At 33.4% G+C, this 20,937-nt stretch overlaps 1 non-coding gene across 1 annotated transcript; it reads right to left on the reverse strand.

The window, feature by feature from the left end:
- Nucleotides 1-993: 993 nt before the first annotated feature.
- On the reverse strand, nt 994-1,100 carry LOC139865305 (small nucleolar RNA R71). Its single transcript, XR_011764832.1, has one exon. It is a non-coding gene; the product is annotated as a small nucleolar RNA R71 (small nucleolar RNA).
- Between the last annotated feature and the right edge of the window lie 19,837 nt (nt 1,101-20,937).

Here is a 20,937-nt window from a genome sequence, read left to right on the forward strand (position 1 = left end):
ATTTTTATTTTTCGACGTTTTTCGGCGCGCTTCTTTTTCTTTCTCCTTTCTACGCTCTAGTTTTTAGGACATAGATTTTTATCTTCTTTAAATTTCAACGAAAAAATTATTTTAAGCGGTTAAATTGATAGACATCCAAAATTTTCTGGTTCGTAGTAATAGTTGGATTTGTTAGTGGCGAGTTGTGGGCTTCCGATTTAAAGGGTCCTGGCTACCTGCTGCATCTATTGGCTATTCGAAACGTGGGCAAAATCAGAAAAGTCTATTAATTTGATAACTTATATAATTTTTTATCTTTATAACTAATAGGATATTTAATGAATGCACCGAGCAAAACGTTCACCACCTTTCATACGTTCACCACTTGTAACTCGATCAAGACATCTAGCCAATATTGTCGCCATTGATTTTTCTTTAGAATCATCACCTAGCCGAACAAGTACTCCAAATCAAAATTCCGATAATCCATTTTTTGAACCTGATTTCACAATTGAGAACCCGGAGGATATTCAAGGACAATTCCAAGATCCCGAACCACTAATAATTCCTCCCGAATCACAAACCGTTAAATTAGAATCTTCTAGTGATTCTGATTCAACAAATTCAAATATGGAAATAACGGAACCTCAAAGTATGGAAGACCGAATGAGAGCCATACGCACGGGCCAATGTCACGCCATTAATCAGCCAGATGTTAGAGCATCAGATTTTGAAATCAAAGGACAATTCCTACACATGATCACCAATCAGTGCCAATTTGGTGGTACAACAAAAGAAGATCCAAACGAACATCTTCGAACTTTTAATAGGATTTGTAATCTATTTAAAATCTGAGAAGTTGAGGATGAAACAATTTATCTTATGTTGTTCCCCTGGACTTTAAAGGGAGAAGCCAAAGATTGGTTAGAATCGTTACCTGAAGGAATGATTGACACATGGGATGTTTTAGTTGAGAAATTTCTTCAAAGATTCTTTCCGGCATCTAAATCCGTGAGACTTCAAGGAGAAATTGCCACGTTCATGCAAAAGCCAAATGAAACGTTATATGAGGCATGGACAAGATTCGGAAGGATGTTGAGTGGATGTCCTCAACACAGTTTATGAAATGTCCCGTTCATATTGATTATAAATGTTCCATATTAATTGATTTCATTGCTAGGTTTTGACCTCTATATGAGACGTTTTTCAAAGACTGCATTCATTTTTAAAACAACCATAACCTTTATTTTATCAATAAAGGTTTCAAAAGCATTACATAGATTATCAAATAATGATAATCTAAAATATACTGTTTACACACGACCATTACATAATGGTTTACAATAGAAATATATTACATCGACATATGTTTCTTGAATGCAGTTTTTACACAATATCATACAAACATGGACTCCAAATCTTGTCCTTATTTTAGTATGTAACAGCGAAAGCTCTTAGTATTCACCTGAGAATAAACATGCTTTAAACGTCAACAAAAATGTTGGTGAGTTATAGGTTTAACCTATATATATATATCAAATCGTAACAATAGACCACAAGATTTCATATTTCAATACGCATCCCATACATAGAGATAAAAATCATTCATATGGTGAACACCTGGTAACCGACATTAACAAGATGCATATATAAGAATATCCCCATCATTTCGGGACACCCTTCGGATATGATATAAATTTCATAGTACTAAATCATCCGGTACTTTGGATGGGGTTTGTTAGGCCCAATAGATCTATCTTTAGGATTCGCGTCAATTAGGGTGTCTGTTCCCTAATTCTTAGATTACCAGACTTAATAAAAAGGGGCATATTCGATTTCGATAATTCAACCATAGAATGTAGTTTCACGTACTTGTGTCTATTTTGTAAATCATTTATAAAACCTGCATGTATTCTCATCCCAAAAATATTAGATTTTAAAAGTGGGACTATAACTCACTTTCACAGATTTTTACTTCGTCAGGAACTTTTAATACATTTTGATATTTTAAGTTTATTAAGTCAGCTGTCCTCGTTAGTAACCTACAACTAGTTGTCCAACGTTAGATGTACACAAAAAAATTGATATATATTATCTTGAATCAATCCACGACGCAGTGTATACACGTCTCAGGCTAGATCACAACTCAAAGTATATATATTTTTGAAATCAACCTTAACCCTGAATAGCTAACTCCCTCATTACTGCATATAGAGTGTCTATGGTTGTTCCAAATAATATATACACATGGGTCGATATGATATGTCAAAACATTTGCATACGTGTATATGGTATCCTAAGATTACATAATATATTAGAATACATGTATAATACAATATAAGTTAGCTAGGATATGATTAATATAGATTTGTTACCAATTTTCACGTTGCTACAACAAGAAAAATTATCCAATCTTGTTTTACCCATAACTTCTTCATTTTAAATTCGTTTTGAGTGAATAAAATTGCTATGGTTTCATATTGAACTCTATTTTATGAATCTAACCATAAAAAGTATAGGTTTATAGTTGGAAATATAAGTTACAAGTCGTTTTTGTAAAGGTAGTCATTTCAGTCGAAAGAACGACGTCTAGATGACCATTTTAGAAAACATACTTCCACTTTGAGTTTAACCATGATTTTTGGATATAGTTTCATGTTCATAAGAAAAATAATTCTCCCAGAAGAAAAACTTTTAAATCAAATTTTATCATAGTTTTTAATTAACTAACCCAAAACAGCCCGCGGTGTTACTACGACGGCGTATGTCCGGTTTTACAGTGTTCTTCGTGTTTCCAAGTTTTAAATCATTAAGTTAGCATATCATATAGATATAGAACATGTGTTTAGTTGATTTTAAAATTCAAGTTAGAAGGATTAACTTTTGTTTGCGAACAAGTTTAGAATTAACTAAAATATGTTCTAGTGATTACAAGTTTAAACCTTCAAATAAGATATCTTTATATGTATGAATCGAATGATGTTATGAACATCATTACTACCTCAAGTTTTCTGGTTAAAGCTACTGGAAATGAGAAAAATGGATCTAGCTTCAAAGGATCCTTGGATGGCTTGAAAGTTCTTGAAGCAGAATCATGACACGAAAAACAAGTTCAAGTAAGATTTCCACTCGAAATAAGATTATTATAGTTATAGAAATTGAATTAAAGTTTGAATATGAGTATTACCTTTTATTAGAAAGATATCTTACTGTAAATAAGAAAGATTTCTTGAGGTTGGATGATCACTCTACAAGATTGGAAGTAAGCTAGCAAACTTGGAAGTATTCTTGATTTTATGAAACTAGAACTTGTAGAATTTATGAAGGACACTTAGAACTTGAAGATAGAACTTGAAAGAGATCAATTAGATGAAGAAAATTGAAAAATGAAAGTGTTTGCAGATGTTTTTGGTCGTTGGTGTATGGATTAGATATAAAGGATATGTAATTTTGTTTTCATGTAAATAAGTCATGAATGATTACTCATATTTTTGTAATTTTATGAGATATTTCATGCTAGTTGACAAATGATGGTTCTCACATGTATTAGGTGACTCACATGGGCTGCTAAGAGCTAATCATTGGAGTGTATATACTAATAGTACATACATCTAAAAGCTGTGTATTGTACGAGTACGAATACGGGTGCATACGAGTAGAATTGTTGATGAAACTGAATGAGGATGTAATTGCAAGCATTTTTGTTAAGTAGAAGTATTTTGATAAGTGTCTTGAAGTCTTTCAAAATTGTATGAATACATATTAAAACACTACATGTATATACATTTTAACTGAGTCGTTAAGTCATCGTTAGTCGTTACATGTAAGTGTTGTTTTGAAACCTTTAGGTTAACGATCTTGTTAAATGTTGTTAACCCAATGTTTATAATATCAAATGAGATTTTAAATTATTATATTATCATGATAATATGATGTATGAATATCTCTTAATATGATATATATACATTAAATGTCGTTACAACGATAATCGTTACATATATGTCTCGTTTCAAAATCATTAAGTTAGTAGTCTTGCTTTTACATATGTAGTTCATTGTTAATATACTTAATGATATGTTTACTTATCATAATATCATGTTAACTATATATATATATATATATATATATATATATATATATATATCCATATATATGTCATCATATAGTTTTTACAAGTTTTAACGTTCGTGAATCACCGGTCAACTTGGGTGGTCAATTGTCTATATGAAACCTATTTCAATTAATCAAGTCTTAACAAGTTTGATTGCTTAACATGTTGGAAACACTTAATCATGTAAATAACAATTTCATTTAATATATATATAAACATGGAAAAGTTCGGGTCACTACAGTACCTACCCGTTAAATAAATTTCGTCCCGAAATTTTAAGTAGTTGGAGGTGTTGACGTATCTTCTGGAAATAAATGCGGGTATTTCTTCTTCATCTGATCTTCATGCTCCCAGGTGAACTCGGATCCTCTACGAGCATTCCATCGAACCTTAACAATCGGTATCTTGTTTTGTTTAAGTCTCTTAACCTCACGATCCATTATTTCGACGGGTTCTTCAATGAATTGAAGTTTTTCATTGATTTGGATTTCGTCCAACGGAATAGTGAGATCATCTTTAGCAAAACATTTCTTCAAATTCGAGACGTGGAAAGTGTTATGTACATTCGCAAGTTGTTGAGGTAACTCAAGTTGGTAAGCTACTGGTCCGACACGATCAATAATATTGAATGGTCCAATATACCTTGGATTTAATTTCCCTCATTTACCAAATCGAACAACACCTTTCCAAGGTGCAACCTTAAGCATGACCATCTCTCCAATTTCAAATTCTATGTCTTTTCTTTTAATGTCGGCGTAGCTCTTTTATCGACTTTGGGCGGTTTTCAACCGTTGTTGAATTTGGATGATCTTCTCGGTAGTTTCTTGTATTATCTCCGAACCTGTAATCTGTCTATCCCCCACTTCACTCCAACAAATCGGAGACCTGCACTTTCTACCATAAAGTGCTTCAAACGGCGCCATCTCAATGCTTGAATGATAGCTGTTGTTGTAGGAAAATTCTGCTAACGGTAGATGTCGATCCCAACTGTGTCCGAAATCAATAACACATGCTCGTAGCATGTCTTCAAACGTTTGTATTGTCTTTTCGCTCTGCCCATCAGTTTGTGGATGATAGGCAGTACTCATGTCTAGACGAGTTCCTAATGCTTGCTATAATGTCTGCCAGAATCTTGAAATAAATCTGCCATCCCTATCAGAGATAATAGAGATTGGTATTCCATGTCTGGAGACGACTTCCTTCAAATACAGTCGTGCTAACTTCTCCATCTTGTAATCTTCTCTTATTGGCAGGAAGTGTGCTGACTTGGTGAGACGATCAACTATTACCCAAATAGTATCATAACCACTTGCAATCCTTGGCAATAGTAATGAAATCCATGGTAATGTTTTCCCATTTCCATTCCGGGATTTCAGGTTGTTGTAGTAGACCTGATGGTTTCTGATGTTCAACTTTGACCTTAGAACACGTCAAACATTCTCCTACATATTTAGCAATATCGGCTTTCATACCTGGCCACCAAAAATGTTTCTTAAGATCCTTGTACATCTTCCCCGTTCCAGGATGTATTGAGTATCTAGTTTTATGAGCTTCTCTAAGTACCATTTCTCTCATATCTCCAAATTTTGGTACCCAAATTCTTTCAGCCCTATACCGGGTTCCGTATTTCCGAATATTAAGATGCTTCTCCGATCCTTTGGGTATTTCATCCTTTAAATTTCCCTCTTTTAAAACTCCTTGTTGCGCCTCCTTTATTTGAGTAGTAAGGTTAGTGTGAATCATTATATTCATAGATTTTACTCGAATAGGTTCTCTGTCCTTTCTGCTCAAGGCGTCGGCTACCACATTTGCCTTCCCCGGATGGTAACGAATCTTAAAGTCGTAATTATTCAACAATTCAATCCACCTACGCTGCCTCATATTCAGTTGTTTCTGATTAAATATATGTTGAAGACTTTTGTGGTCGGTATATATAATACTTTTGACCCCATATAAGTAGTGCCTCCAAGTCTTTAATGCAAAAACAACCGCGCCTAATTCCAAATCATGCGTCGTATAATTTTGCTCGTGAATTTTCAATTGTCTAGACGCATAAGCAATCACCTTCGTTCGTTGCATTAATACACAACCGAGACCTTGCTTTGATGCGTCACAATAAATCACAAAATCATCATTCCCTTTAGGCAATGACAATATAGGTGCCGTAGTTAGCTTTTTCTTCAATAATTGAAACGCCTTCTCTTGTTCATCCTTCCATTCAAATTTCTTCCCTTTATGCGTTAATGCAGTCAAGAGTTTTGCTATTTTGGAGAAATCTTGGATGAATCGTCTGTAGTAACCAGCCAATCCTAAAAATTGACGTATATGCTTTGGAGTTTTTGGGGTTTCCCACTTTTCAACGGTTTCGATCTTTGTCGGGTCCACCTGGATACCTTCTTTTTTCACTATGTGACCGAGGAATTGAACTTCTTCCAACCAAAATGCACACTTTGAAAATTTAGCGTACAGTTTTTCTTTCCTCAATACTTCTAGCACTTTTCTCAAATGTTCTTCGTGCTCTTGATCATTCTTTGAGTAAATAAGTATGTCATCGATGAAAACAATGACAAACTTGTCAAGATATGGCCCACACACTCGGTTCATAAGGTCCATGAACACAGCTGGTGCGCTAGTCAATCCAAACGGCATAACCACAAACTCGTAATGACCATAACGCGTCCTAAAAGCAGTTTTTGGAATATCATCCTCCTTTACTCGCATTTGATGATATCCAGAACGTAAATTGATCTTCGAATAAACCGACGAGCCTTGTAGTTGATCAAATAAGTCGTCAATTCTCGGCAGTGGATAACGGTTTTTGATGGTAAGTTTGTTCAACTCTCTGTAGTCAATACACAACCTAAATGTACCATCCTTCTTCTTGACAAACAAAACAGGAGCTCCCCATGGTGATGTGCTTGGTCGAATGAAACCACGTTCTAATAGTTCTTGCAGTTGGCTTTGCAGTTCTTTCATCTTGATGGGTGCGAGTCTATAAGGAGCACGAGCTATTGGTGCAGCTCCTGGTACAAGATCTATTTGAAATTCAACAGATCGATGTGGAGGTTGTCCCGGTAATTCTTTCGGAAACACATCGGGAAATTCTTTTGCGACGGGAACATCATTGATGCTCTTTTCTCCAGTTTGTACTTTCTTGACGTGTGCTAGAACAGCATAGCAACCTTTTCTTATTAGTTTTTGTGCCTTCAAATTACTAATAAGATGTAGCTTCGTGTTGCCCTTTTCTCCGTACACCATTAAGGGTTCTCCTTCTTCTCGTACAATGCGAATTGCATTTTTATAACATACGATCTCTGCTTTCACCTTCTTCAGCCAGTCCATGCCAACTATTACATCAAATCTCCCTAACTCTACTGGTATGAAATCAATCTTAAATATTTCGCTACCCAGTTTAATTTCTCGATTCCGGCATATATAATCTGCTGAAATTAATTTACCGTTTGCTAATTCGAGTAAAAATTTACTATCCAACGGTGTCAATGGACAATTTAATTTAGCACAAAAATCTCTACTCATATAGCTTCTATCCGCACCCGAATCAAATAAAACGTAAGCAGATTTATTGTCAATAAGAAACGTACCCGTAACAAGCTCCGGGTCTTCCTGTGCCTCTGCCACATTAATATTGAAAACTCTTCCGCGGCCTTGTCCATTCGTGTTCTCCAGGTTCGGGCAATTTCTAATAATGTGGCCCGGTTTTCCACATTTATAATAAACTACATTGGCATAACTTGCTCCGACACTACTTGCTCCGCCATTACTCGTTCCGACACCATTTGTTCCTTTTGTTCTGTTAACCCCTGGTCCGTAGACCTCACACTTCACCGCGCTATGACCATTTCTTTTACACTTGTTGCAAAATTTGGTGCAGAACCCCGAGTGATACTTTTCACACCTTTGGCATAGCTGCTTCTGATTGTTGTTATTGTTGAGGTTGTTATTGTTGTTGGGATGATTGTTGTAGTAGTAGTAGTAGTTGTTGTTGTTGTTATTGTTGTTGTTGTTGTTGTTGTTGTTGTTGTTGTTGTTGTTGTTGTTGTTGTTGTTGTTGTTGTTGTTGTTGTTGTTGTTGTTGTTGTTGTTGTTGTTGTTGGGCCGTTTGTTGTAGTTGCGATTGATGTTGCGATTGTTGGGATAGTTGTTGCGATTATTGTTGTAATTGCTGTTGTTGTTGTATTGGTGATTCTTATCACCGTTTTCCTCCCACTTTCTTTTGACTTGCTTCACATTGGCCTCTTCAGCCGCCTGTTCTTTAATTCTTTCCTCAATCTGGTTCACTAGTTTGTGAGCCATTCTACATGCCTGTTGTATGGAGGCGGGCTCGTGTGAACTTATATCTTCTTGGATTCTTTCCGGTAATCCTTTCACAAACGTGTCGATCTTCTCTTCCTCATCTTCGAATGCTCTCGGACAAAATAGGCACAATTCTGTGAATCATCTTTCGTAAGTGATAATATCAAATCCTTGGGTTCGTAACCCTCTAAGTTCTGTCTTGAGCTTATTGACCTCGGTTCTGGGATGGTACTTCTTGTTCATCAAGTGCTTGAATGCTGACCACGGTAGTGCGTAAGCATCATCTTGTCCCACTTGCTCTAGATAGGTATTCCACCATGTTAACGCAGTACCTGTGAAGGTATGCATAGCGTACTTCACTTTGTCCTCTTCAGTACACTTACTTATGGCAAACACCGATTCGACTTTCTCGGTCCACCGTTTCAATCCAATCGGTCCTTCGGTTCCATCAAATTCCAAAGGTTTGCAGGCAGTGAATTCTTTGTAGGTCTCTTAAAATATTGGAACGTTCTTCGAATGTCTTACAAACTGATCTCGCCTTAAATAGTTGTGCCGAGGAATTCTGACCTACTCTAGACAAGATTTCATCAATCATGTCTCCGGGTAGGTCTCTTAAAATATTGGGTTGTCTATCCATTTTGTGTTTTTATACTGTAAAATAGACAAGAGTTAGATTCATAAAAAAAAATGCTTATTAATACAAGCAATTTTTACATATATCATAAAGCATAAGCACACTATATTACATATATTACACCACACGAATACAACTATCTTATTCCGACTCGTTCGTTTCTTCTTCTTCGATTTTGGTTCGTTTTGCCAAGTTTCTAGGGATATATGATGTTCCCCTAATACGAGCCGTCATTTTCCACATTGGTTTAGAAAAACCTAGTAGTTTAGAGGTTCCCGGGTTATTGTCACAACTTAAGAAATACGGGTGATACATATAAAGTTCATCGGGTTTGGAATCAAATTTCTCTATTTTTATGCCCTTTCCCTTATTGTTCTCTTTTGCCTTATTAAATTGTGTTGGGGTAATTTCTATAACATCATCGGAATCCTTGTCGGGATCCGATTCATCGGAGAATTGGTAATCCTCCCAATACTTTGCTTCCTTGGCGGAAACACCATTGACCATAATTAACTTTGGTCGGTTGGTTGAGGATTTTCTTCTACTTAACCATTTTATTATTTCCCCCACTGGTTCTATTTCTTCTTCCGGTTCCGATTCTTCTTCCGGTTCCGACTCTTCTTCCGGTTCCAATTCTTCGGGAACTTGTGAATTAGTCCACGAATCATTCCAATTAACATTTGACTCTTCATTATTATTAGGTGAGTCAATGGGACTTGTTCTAGAGGTAGACATCTATCACATAATATCAAACACGTTAAGAGATTAATATATCACATAATATTCACATGTTAAAAATATATAGTTTCCAACAAAATTTGTTAAGCAATCATTTTTCAAGTAAACACGGTCGAAGTTCAGACTCACTAATGCATCCTAACAAACTCGATAAGACACACTAATACAAAATTCTGGTTCTCTAAGACCAACGCTTGGATACCAACTGAAATGTCCCGTTCATATTGATTATAAACGTTCCATATTAATTGATTTCGTTGCGAGGTTTTGACCTCTATATGAGACGTTTTTCAAAGACTGCATTCATTTTTAAAACAACCATAACCTTTATTTTATCAATAAAGGTTTCAAAAGCATTACGTAGATTATCAAATAATGATAATCTAAAATATACTGTTTACACACGACCATTACATAATGGTTTACAATAGAAATATATTACATCGACATATGTTTCTTGAATGCAGTTTTTACACAATATCATACAAACATGGACTCCAAATCTTGTCCTTATTTTAGTATGCAACAGCGGAAGCTCTTAGTATTCACCTGAGAATAAATATGCTTTAAACGTCAACAAAAATGTTGTTGAGTTATAGGTTTAACCGATATATATATCAAATCGTAACAATAGACTACAAGATTTCATATTTCAATACGCATCCCATACATAGAGATAAAAATCATTCATATGGTGAACACCTGGTAACCGACATTAACAAGATGCATATATAAGAATATCCCCATCATTCCGGGACACCCTTCGGATATGATATAAATTTCGAAGTACTAAAGCATCCGGTACTTTGGATGGGGTTTGTTAGGCCCAATAGATCTATCTTTAGGATTCACGTCAATTAGGGTGTCTGTTCCCTAATTCTTAGATTACCCGACTTAATAAAAAGGGGCATATTCGATTTCGATAATTCAACCAAAGAATGTAGTTTCACGTACTTGTGTCTATTTTGTAAATCATTTATAAAACCTGCATGTATTCTCATCCCAAAAATATTAAATTTTAAAAGTGGGACTATAACTCACTTTCACAGATTTTTACTTCGTCGGGAAGTAAGACTTGGCCACTGGTCGATTCACGAACCTATAACAAATATGTACATATATATCAAAGTATATTCAAAATATATTTACAACACTTTTAATACATTTTGATGTTTTAAGTTTATTAAGTCAGCTGTCCTCGTTAGTAATCTACAACTAGTTGTCCAACGTTAGATGTACAGAAAAAAAATTGATATATATTATCTTGAATCAATCCACGACCCAGTGTATACACGTCTCAGGCTAGATCACAACTCAAAGTATATATATTTTTGGAATCAACCTCAACCCTGTATAGCTAACTCCCTCATTACTGCATATAGAGTGTCTATGGTTTTCCAAATAATATATACACATGGGTCGATATGATATGTCAAAACATTTGCATACGTGTCTATGGTATCCCAAGATTACATAATATATTAGAATACATGTATAATACAATATAAGTTAGCTAGGATATGATTAATATAGATTTGTTACCAATTTTCACGTTGCTACAACAAGAAAAATTATCCAATCTTGTTTTACCCATAACTTCTTTATTTTAAATCCGTTTTGAGTGAATCAAATTGCTATGGTTTCATATTGAACTATATTTTATGAATCTAAACAGAAAAAGTATATTTTTATAGTCGGAAATATAAGTTACAAGTCGTTTTTGTAAAGGTAGTCATTTCAGTCGAAAGAACGACGTCTTGATGACCATTTTAGAAAACATACTTCCACTTTGAGTTTAACCATGATTTTTGGATATAGTTTCATATTCATAAGAAAAATAATTTTCCCAGAAGAACAACTTTTAAATCAAAGTTTATCATAGTTTTTAATTAACTAACCCAAAACAGCCAGCGGTGTTACTACGACGGCGTATGTCCGGTTTTACAGTGTTCTTCGTGTTTCCAGGTTTTAAATCATTAAGTTAGCATATCATATAGATATAGAACATGTGTTTAGTTGATTTTAAAATTCAAGTTAGAAGGATTAACTTTTGTTTGCGAACAAGTTTAGAATTAACTAAACTATGTTCTAGTGATTACAAGTTTAAACCTTCGAATAAGATATCTTTATATGTATGAATCGAATGATGTTATGAACATTATTACTACCTCAAGTTTTCTGGATAAAGCTACTGGAAATGAGAAAAATGGATCTAGCTTCAAAGGATCCTTGGATGGCTTGAAAGTTCTTGAAGCAGAATCATGACACGAAAAACAAGTTCAAGTAAGATTTCCACTCGAAATAAGATTGTTATAGTTATAGAAATTGAATCAAAGTTTGAATATGAGTATTACCTTGTATTAGAAAGATATCTTACTGTAAATAAGAAAGATTTCTTGAGGTTGGATGATCACTCTACAAGATTGGAAGTAAGCTAGCAACTTGGAAGTATTCCTGATTTTATGAAACTAGAACTTGTAGAATTTATGAAGAACACTTAGAACTTGAAGATAGAACTTGAAAGAGATCAATTAGATGAATAAAATTGAAAAATGAAAGTGTTTGTAGGTGTTTTAGGTCGTTGGTGTATGGATTAGATATAAAGGATATGTAATTTTGTTTTCATGTAAATAAGTCATGAATGATTACTCATATTTTTGTAATTTTATGAGATATTTCATGCTAGTTGCCAAATGATGGTTCCCACATATATTAGGTGACTCACATGGGCTGCTAAGAGCTGATCATTGGAGTGTATATACCAATAGTACATACATCTAAAAGCTGTGTATTGTACGAGTACGAATACGGGTGCATACGAGTAGAATTGTTGATGAAACTGAACGAGGATGTAATTGTAAGCATTTTTGTTAAGTAGAAGTATTTTGATAAGTGTCTTGAAGTTTTTCAAAATTGTATGAATACATATTAAAACACTACATGTATATACATTTTAACTGAGTCGTTAAGTCATCGTTAGTCGTTACATGTAAGTGTTGTTTTGAAACCTTTAGGTTAACGATCTTGTTAAATGTTGTTAACCCAATGTTTATAATATCAAATGAGATTTTAAATTATTATATTATCATGATAATATGATGTATGATTATCTCTTAATATGATATATATACATTAAATATCGTTACAACGATAATCGTTACATATATGTCTCGTTTCAAAATCATTAAGTTAGTAGTCTTGCTTTTACATATGTAGTTCATTGTTAATATACTTAATGATATGTTTACTTATCATAATATCATGTTAACTATATATATATATATATATATATATATATATATATATATATATATATATATATATATATATATATATATATATATATATATATATATATATATATATATATCCATATATATGTCATCATATAGTTTTTACAAGTTTTAACGTTCGTGAATCACCGGTCAACTTGGGTGGTCAATTGTCTATATGAAACCTATTTCAATTAATCAAGTCTTAACAAGTTTGATTGCTTAACATGTTGGAAACACTTAATCATGTAAATAACAATTTCATTTAATATATATATAAACATGGAAAAGTTCGGGTCACTACAGTTTAGATACTTTTCAAATAGTACAAATCTTTTATAAAGGCGTAGACATCGCCACACGAAAAGACATCGACACAGCAGCTGGTGGTTCCATTATGAAGAAAACTGCAACCGAAGCTCACATGATCATTGATAACACAACATCCCACTCTCATGAGTGGCATCAGGAAAAAGAAATTTTTCATTCTTCCAAAGCGGCTAGAGCCGATTCTAGCCATAACTTTGATTCTGTTTCTGCAAAAATAGATGCTTTCGAGAGACGAATGGAAAAGATGAATTAAGATATTTACGCAATACGAATTAGTTGTGAGCAATGCGGTGGACCACACTTAACGAAAGATTGTAACATTGAGCAAACGATGGAACAACGTGAGAATGTTTCCTACATGAACCAAAGGCCGGAAAATAATTATCAAAATAATTATCAACCGCCAAGGCTAAACTTCAATCGAAATCAAAACATTCTTTACAATCCAAATGGACCCAACAATAACTCGTATAACCCACAAGGTCCGAATAACCAACCAACTCAAAATAACACTTTCAATCAACAAAGACCCAGCTTGTATAAACCACCACAACAAACCGAAGAGAAAAAGTCAAATCTGGAAGAAGTGGTATTTAAGCTAGTTGAATCTCAAACACAATTTATTGAAACTCAAACCCAAACAAATGAGAGGTTTGATCAGTCATTTAGAACTCAACAAGCTTCCATTTTGAATCTAGAAAAACAAGTAGGTACTCTTGCTAGATTGATGAGTGAAAGGGAGCAAGGAAAGCTACCAAGTAATACTGAAGTAAATCCTCGGAATGAGAAAGTTAACATGGTGTCAACAAATTCTGAAAAACCAGCATCAGAAGATGGGAAGGTTTTAGATGTGAGTAACAATGAAGAAGTTACACCACTATCACCACCTGAGTATGTAAAGCCAGTGGTGGCACCATACAAACCACCCATCCCGTTTCCAAGAAAAGGAGTTGAGTATGAGCAAGTAATAGGTAATAAAGTTTGTGATACCTCTGGAAAGAAGAAGAAGAAGAATAAGAAAGTGCAAGAAACAAAAACCGTAAAAATAAACCCGGTGAAGACAGTTCCACCAAAACCTCCACCTAGGATAGGTGATCTGGGTGAATTTATTGTTCCTTGTCTACTTAGCGATTGTGTCATGTATGATGCACTAGCAGATTTAGGTGCGAGTGTGAGTGTTATGCCTCTTTCATTATATAAGAGATTAGGAGTAGGTAAGTTAACTCCAACTGATATGAGTGTTCGACTCCTTGATCAAACCATTAAGTACCCAGTTGGAATTGCTGACAACCTACCCGTTCAAGTAGGTAATTTAACCTTTCTAGTCGAATTCATTGTCATTGACATAGAAGAGGACCCAAACATTCCTCTAATTTTAGGTCGACCATTCTTAGCATCCACCGGGGTGTTATTTGATGTAAGAAAGGGTAGAATGACACTTAGTAATGATGAGAAATCGATCACCTTTATGATTCAAAATTCTAAATCTCCACCAACCAAAACCGTTGAACCAGCAAAAATGATTGGTAAGAACCATGTTGTTTTACCAACTCCAACGGTAGTGCTTAATAATAATAAAACGCCTAAGTGTGGGGAAAATGAAGCAACACCTAATGATGACCTAATAACAAAGAACCCCATAGTTGATACGAAATTAAATGACCCCGTTATTAACAGTTCAATGAAGAAACTTTTTAAACGGGTTTATTATGCTAGAAGTAAAGGGAACTTTAAGTTATGTATGTGACGACCCAGGAATTTCCGACCAAATTTAAACTTAAACTTTATATGATTTCAACATGATAAGCAAAGTCTATTAAACCGAGTCTCAAAAATTTTGAACTGTTTCATATACTTATTTGACTTCGACCATTCCCGACGATTCACGAAAAACTATTTGTAAATAGATACATATGTATTTAAAAAAAATATATAATAAATATATATATTAATTCGAAATATAACTTGAAATATTATATTATTTAGTTATTAGAATTAACTTTGTAAAATAAAATAATATAAGATATAATAAAATATGAAATGAATCTATATATAAATATATATGATTTTTATGAATAATTATTTTTATATGTATATTGTAATATATATACAACATATAAATATTCAATATATGTTATATAATACTACAAAATTAATAAATTGTAATATTAATATATGTAATTACAAAATTTAAAAGATAGTTATTATTATTACTTTCATTAAAATAAATAATAATATCAGTATCATTAATAGATATAAAGTTTGATACATGTAAATTGTTACATTATTATTATTATTACTTTTATAATTATTATAACCATTATTAGTAAAGATCATCATAGTTATCATTATTATTAATTATTATTAAACTTATCATTTATGATCATTATTGTTATTATTAATATTATCATATAATTATCTTTATCATTTATTATTAATGGTAACTTCACCAAAAATATTATTATTATTAATATTACTATTATTAATTAGTATTATTATTATTAATAAATTTATAGTTGTTAATATAGAAAAAGGGACCTAGATGTTACATTTCATTGTCCATATCTATCTCTCTTGAGATTCGATGAGTCATGATAAACAGACAGATACAAACGAATTCAGTTGGGGATCACTATCAGAATATTTTTCTCCTTTATCCATTTCACATTCCACTCAACCCAATTATCACAACAAACAAATTGTCTATCAAATCATGTTACTGCTTACTTTTAATTTCTTAATGGAGTTATGATATTAGATATATTCACACATTTACATTTAGTTGAAGGATCAACCTTCATTCTTTTGCAACACACATTCAACTACCCCCTCCACCTTTGTCAAACCTTTCACCATCTAGTAACGCAACCCAACAAAATTCATTGGAAATAACCTGATACTATTGCTGCTGTTACAGTCGGTTAAAGATGTTACAACGATATTAATGTTAACTACACAATTCGCTTATTGATCGAAGCTCCAGCTGCAACTTATACTCGTCTCTTTGTATCAAACAAACCACTAAAATCAACACCATCTATCTTGATTTCCTACTGCTAAAACCGTTAATATTTCTAATCCAAACAACCTAGCCCGACATCACCACGTTACCACCTTAAATAAACCGCTGAAGCTGCTTAGTTACTTCCTGTTTCTCCTTTCGTAAACCCACTTGTTAAAGGTTACCATTTCTTGACTATACTCGTTACTGCAACTATCGAACCTCTTGAACCTCACCATCCATTGAATCATCGAGCATTTTCAATCAAACGAGAACCATCACAGACTGCAGCTATTCTTGCTACAGTTTCTTTCTGTTTCTGTTTCTGTCTCGTTGAACAACACCTAATACCAAACTGCAAAAACCGTCCCTTGCTGCTGCAATGTTTGATACTTCTGTCAGGTTTTGTTTGCTAACTGAACCCACCATTAAACCCATACCCTTCAAAAGCAAACAACGAAAACATTATTTCTGATCAAACACAATTGTTGGTGAGTTGCAGTTCTGTTTCTGGTACAGCCTAACTTCACTTTTATTTTTCAATCATACAACCACAATTTTATTACCTATTATTGAAAAACAACTATGTTTATTATTTCCCAAATTATTCAAACGAATCAAGCAAAATAAATTACATCACAATAAATCTGATTGAATTGATCTATAACTTACAATAAACGATGTTAAAAAAAGATTTATTTATATAAAAAGATAAGCAAATAAATAAAAAAAAACACCAATTACTTACTTGATCCATTACTTGACCGATTTCATGATCGATAGATGATGAGTGGATGCAATATTTGTTACTTCACGCTGCGGTTATTAATCTTTCTTCTTAATTTGAGCAAACACCAACCGAAACACCAACCACCGCTTCATTTTCTCTGATTTTTATTCGATGACGATGATAATTAGGATTGATGATGACAATTGAACGATGATGATTATAACCTAGTATACATCGAAGATTGTTTCTTGATTTAATTATATGTTGACGAATCGAAAAGCCCTAAATCGTGCTACCTTCTCTTCTGTGTTCGATCTATTTGGGGAAGAAGATTAAAACGCGTGCTTCTGATAGGGATGGCAGATTTATTTCAAGATTCTGGCAGACATTACAGCAAGCATTAGGAACTCGTCTAGACATGAGTACTGCCTATCATCTACAAACTGATGGGCAGAGCGAAAGGACGATACAAATGCTTGAAGACATGCTACGAGCATGTGTTATTGATTTCGGAAACAGTTGGGATCGACATCTACCGTTAGCAGAATTTTTCTACAACAACAGCTACCATTCAAGCATTGAGATGGCGCCGTTTGAAGCACTTTATGGTAGAAAGTGCAGGTCTCCGATTTGTTGGAGTGAAGTGGGGGATAGACAGATTACGGGTCCGGAGATTATACAAGAAACTACCGAGAAGATCATCCAAATTCAACAACGGTTGAAAACCGCCCAAAGTCGACAAAAGAGTTACGCTGACATTAAAAGAAAAGATATAGAATTTGAAATTGGAGAGATGGTCATGCTTAAAGTTGCACCTTGGAAAGGCGTTGTTCGATTTGGTAAACGAGGGAAATTAAATCCAAGGTATATTGGACCATTCAAGATTATTGATCGTATCGGACCAGTAGCTTACCGACTAGAGTTACCTCAACAACTCGCGGCTGTACATAACACTTTCCATGTCTCGAATTTAAAGAAATGTTTTGCTAAAGAAGATCTCACTATTCCGTTAGATGAAATCCAAATCAACGAAAAACTTCAATTCATCGAAGAACCCGTCGAAATAATGGATCGTGAGGTTAAAAGATTTAAGCAAAACAAGATACCAATTGTTAAGGTTCGATGGAATGCTCGTAGAGGACCCGAGTTCACCTGGGAGCGTGAAGATCAGATGAAGAAGAAATACCCGCATCTATTTCTAGAAGATTCGTCAACACCTTCAACAGCTTAAAATTTCGGGACGAAATTTATTTAACGGGTAGGTACTGTAGTGACCCGAACTTTTCCATGTTTATATATATTAATTGAGATTGATATTTACATGATTAAATTTTTCCAACATGTTAAGCAATCAAACTTGTTAAGACTTGATTAATTGAAATATGTTTCATATAGACAATTGACCACCCAAGTTGACCGGTGATTCACGAACGTTAAAACTTGTAAAAACTATATGATGACATATATATGGATATATATATAGTTAACATGATACTATGATAAGTAAACATATCATTAAGTATATTAACAATGAACTACATATGTAAAAACAAGACTACTAACTTAATGATTTTTAAACGAGACATATATGTAACGATTATCGTTGTAAAGACATTTAATGTATATATATATCATATTAAGAGATATTCATACATGATAATATCATGATAATATAATAATTTAAAATCTCATTTGATATTATAAACATTGGGTTAACAACATTTAACAAGATCGTTAACCTAAAGGTTTCAAAACAACACTTACATGTAACGACTAACGATGACTTAACGACTCAGTTAAAATGTATATACATGTAGTGTTTTAATATGTATTTATACACTTTTGAAAGACTTAAATACACTTATCAAAATACTTCTACTTAACAAAAATGCTTACAATTACATCCTCGTTCAGTTTCATCAACAATTCTACTCGTATGCACCCGTATTCGTACTCGTACAATACACAGCTTTTAGATGTATGTACTATTGGTATATACACTCCAATGATCAGCTCTTAGCAGCCCATGTGAGTCACCTAACACATGTGGGAACCATCATTTGGCAACTAGCATGAAATATCTCATAAAATTACAAAAATATGAGTAATCATTCATGACTTATTTACATGAAAACAAAATTACATATCCTTTATATCTAATCCATACACCAACGACCAAAAACACCTACAAACACTTTCATTCTTCAATTTTCTTCATCTAATTGATCTCTCTCAAGTTCTATCTTCAAGTTCTAAGTGTTCTTCATAAATTTCAAAAGTTCTAGTTTCATAAAATCAAGAATACTTTCAAGTTTGCTAGCTCACTTCCAATCTTGTAAGGTGATCATCCAACCTCAAGAAATCTTTGTTTCTTACAGTAGGTTATCATTCTAACACAAGGTAATAATCATATTCAAACTTTGGTTCAATTTCTATAACTATAACAATCTTATTTCAAGTGATGATCTTACTTGAACTTGTTTTCGTGTCATGATTCTGCTTCAAGAACTTCGAGCCATCCAAGGATCCATTGAAGCTAGATCCATTTTTCTCTTTTCCAGTAGGTTTATCCAAGGAACTTAAGGTAGTAATGATGTTCATAACATCATTCGATTCATACATATAAAGCTATCTTATTCGAAGGTTTAAACTTGTAATCACTAGAACATAGTTTAGTTAATTCTAAACTTGTTCGCAAACAAAAGTTAATCCTTCTAACTTGACTTTTAAAATCAACTAAACACATGTTCTATATCTATATGATATGCTAACTTAATGATTTAAAACCTGGAAACACGAAAAACACCGTAAAACCGGATTTACGCCGTCGTAGTAACACCGCGGGCTGTTTTGGGTTAGTTAATTAAAAACTATGATAAACTTTGATTTTAAAGTTGTTATTCTGAGAAAATGATTTTTATTATGAACATGAAACTATATCCAAAAATTATGATTAAACTCAAAGTGGAAGTATGTTTTCTAAAATGGTCATCTAGACGTCGTTCTTTCGACTGAAATGACTACCTTTACAAAAACGACTTGTAACTTATTTTTCCGACTATAAACCTATACTTTTCTGTTTAGGTTCATAAAATAGAGTTCAATATGAAACCATAGCAATTTTATTCACTCAAAACGGATTTAAAATGAAGAAGTTATGGGTAAAACAAGATTGGATAATTTTTCTCATTTTAGCTACGTGAAAATTGGTAACAAATCTATTCCAACCATAACTTAATCAACTTGTATTGTATATTATGTAATCTTGAGATACCATAGACACGTATACAATGTTTCGACCTATCATGTCGACACATCTATATATATTTCGGAACAACCATAGACACTCTATATGTGAATGTTGGAGTTAGCTATACAGGGTTGAGGTTGATTCCAAAATATATATAGTTTGAGTTGTGATCAATACTGAGATACGTATACACTGGGTCGTGGATTGATTCAAGATAATATTTATCGATTTATTTCTGTACATCTAACTGTGGACAACTAGTTGTAGGTTACTAACGAGGACAGCTGACTTAATAAACTTAAAACATCAAAATATATTAAAAGTGTTGTAAATATATTTTGAACATACTTTGATATATATGTATATATTGTTATAGGTTCGTGAATCAACCAGTGGCCAAGTCTTACTTCCCGACGAAGTAAAAATCTGTGAAAGTGAGTTATAGTCCCACTTTTAAAATCTAATATTTTTGGGATGAGAATACATGCAGGTTTTATAAATGATTTACAAAATAGACACAAGTACGTGAAACTACATTCTATGGTTGAATTATCGAAATCGAATATGCCCCTTTTTAT

This window comes from Rutidosis leptorrhynchoides, chromosome 8, assembly GCF_046630445.1.
Source record: "Rutidosis leptorrhynchoides isolate AG116_Rl617_1_P2 chromosome 8, CSIRO_AGI_Rlap_v1, whole genome shotgun sequence".
In the NCBI taxonomy this organism is placed as follows: domain Eukaryota; kingdom Viridiplantae; phylum Streptophyta; class Magnoliopsida; order Asterales; family Asteraceae; genus Rutidosis; species Rutidosis leptorrhynchoides.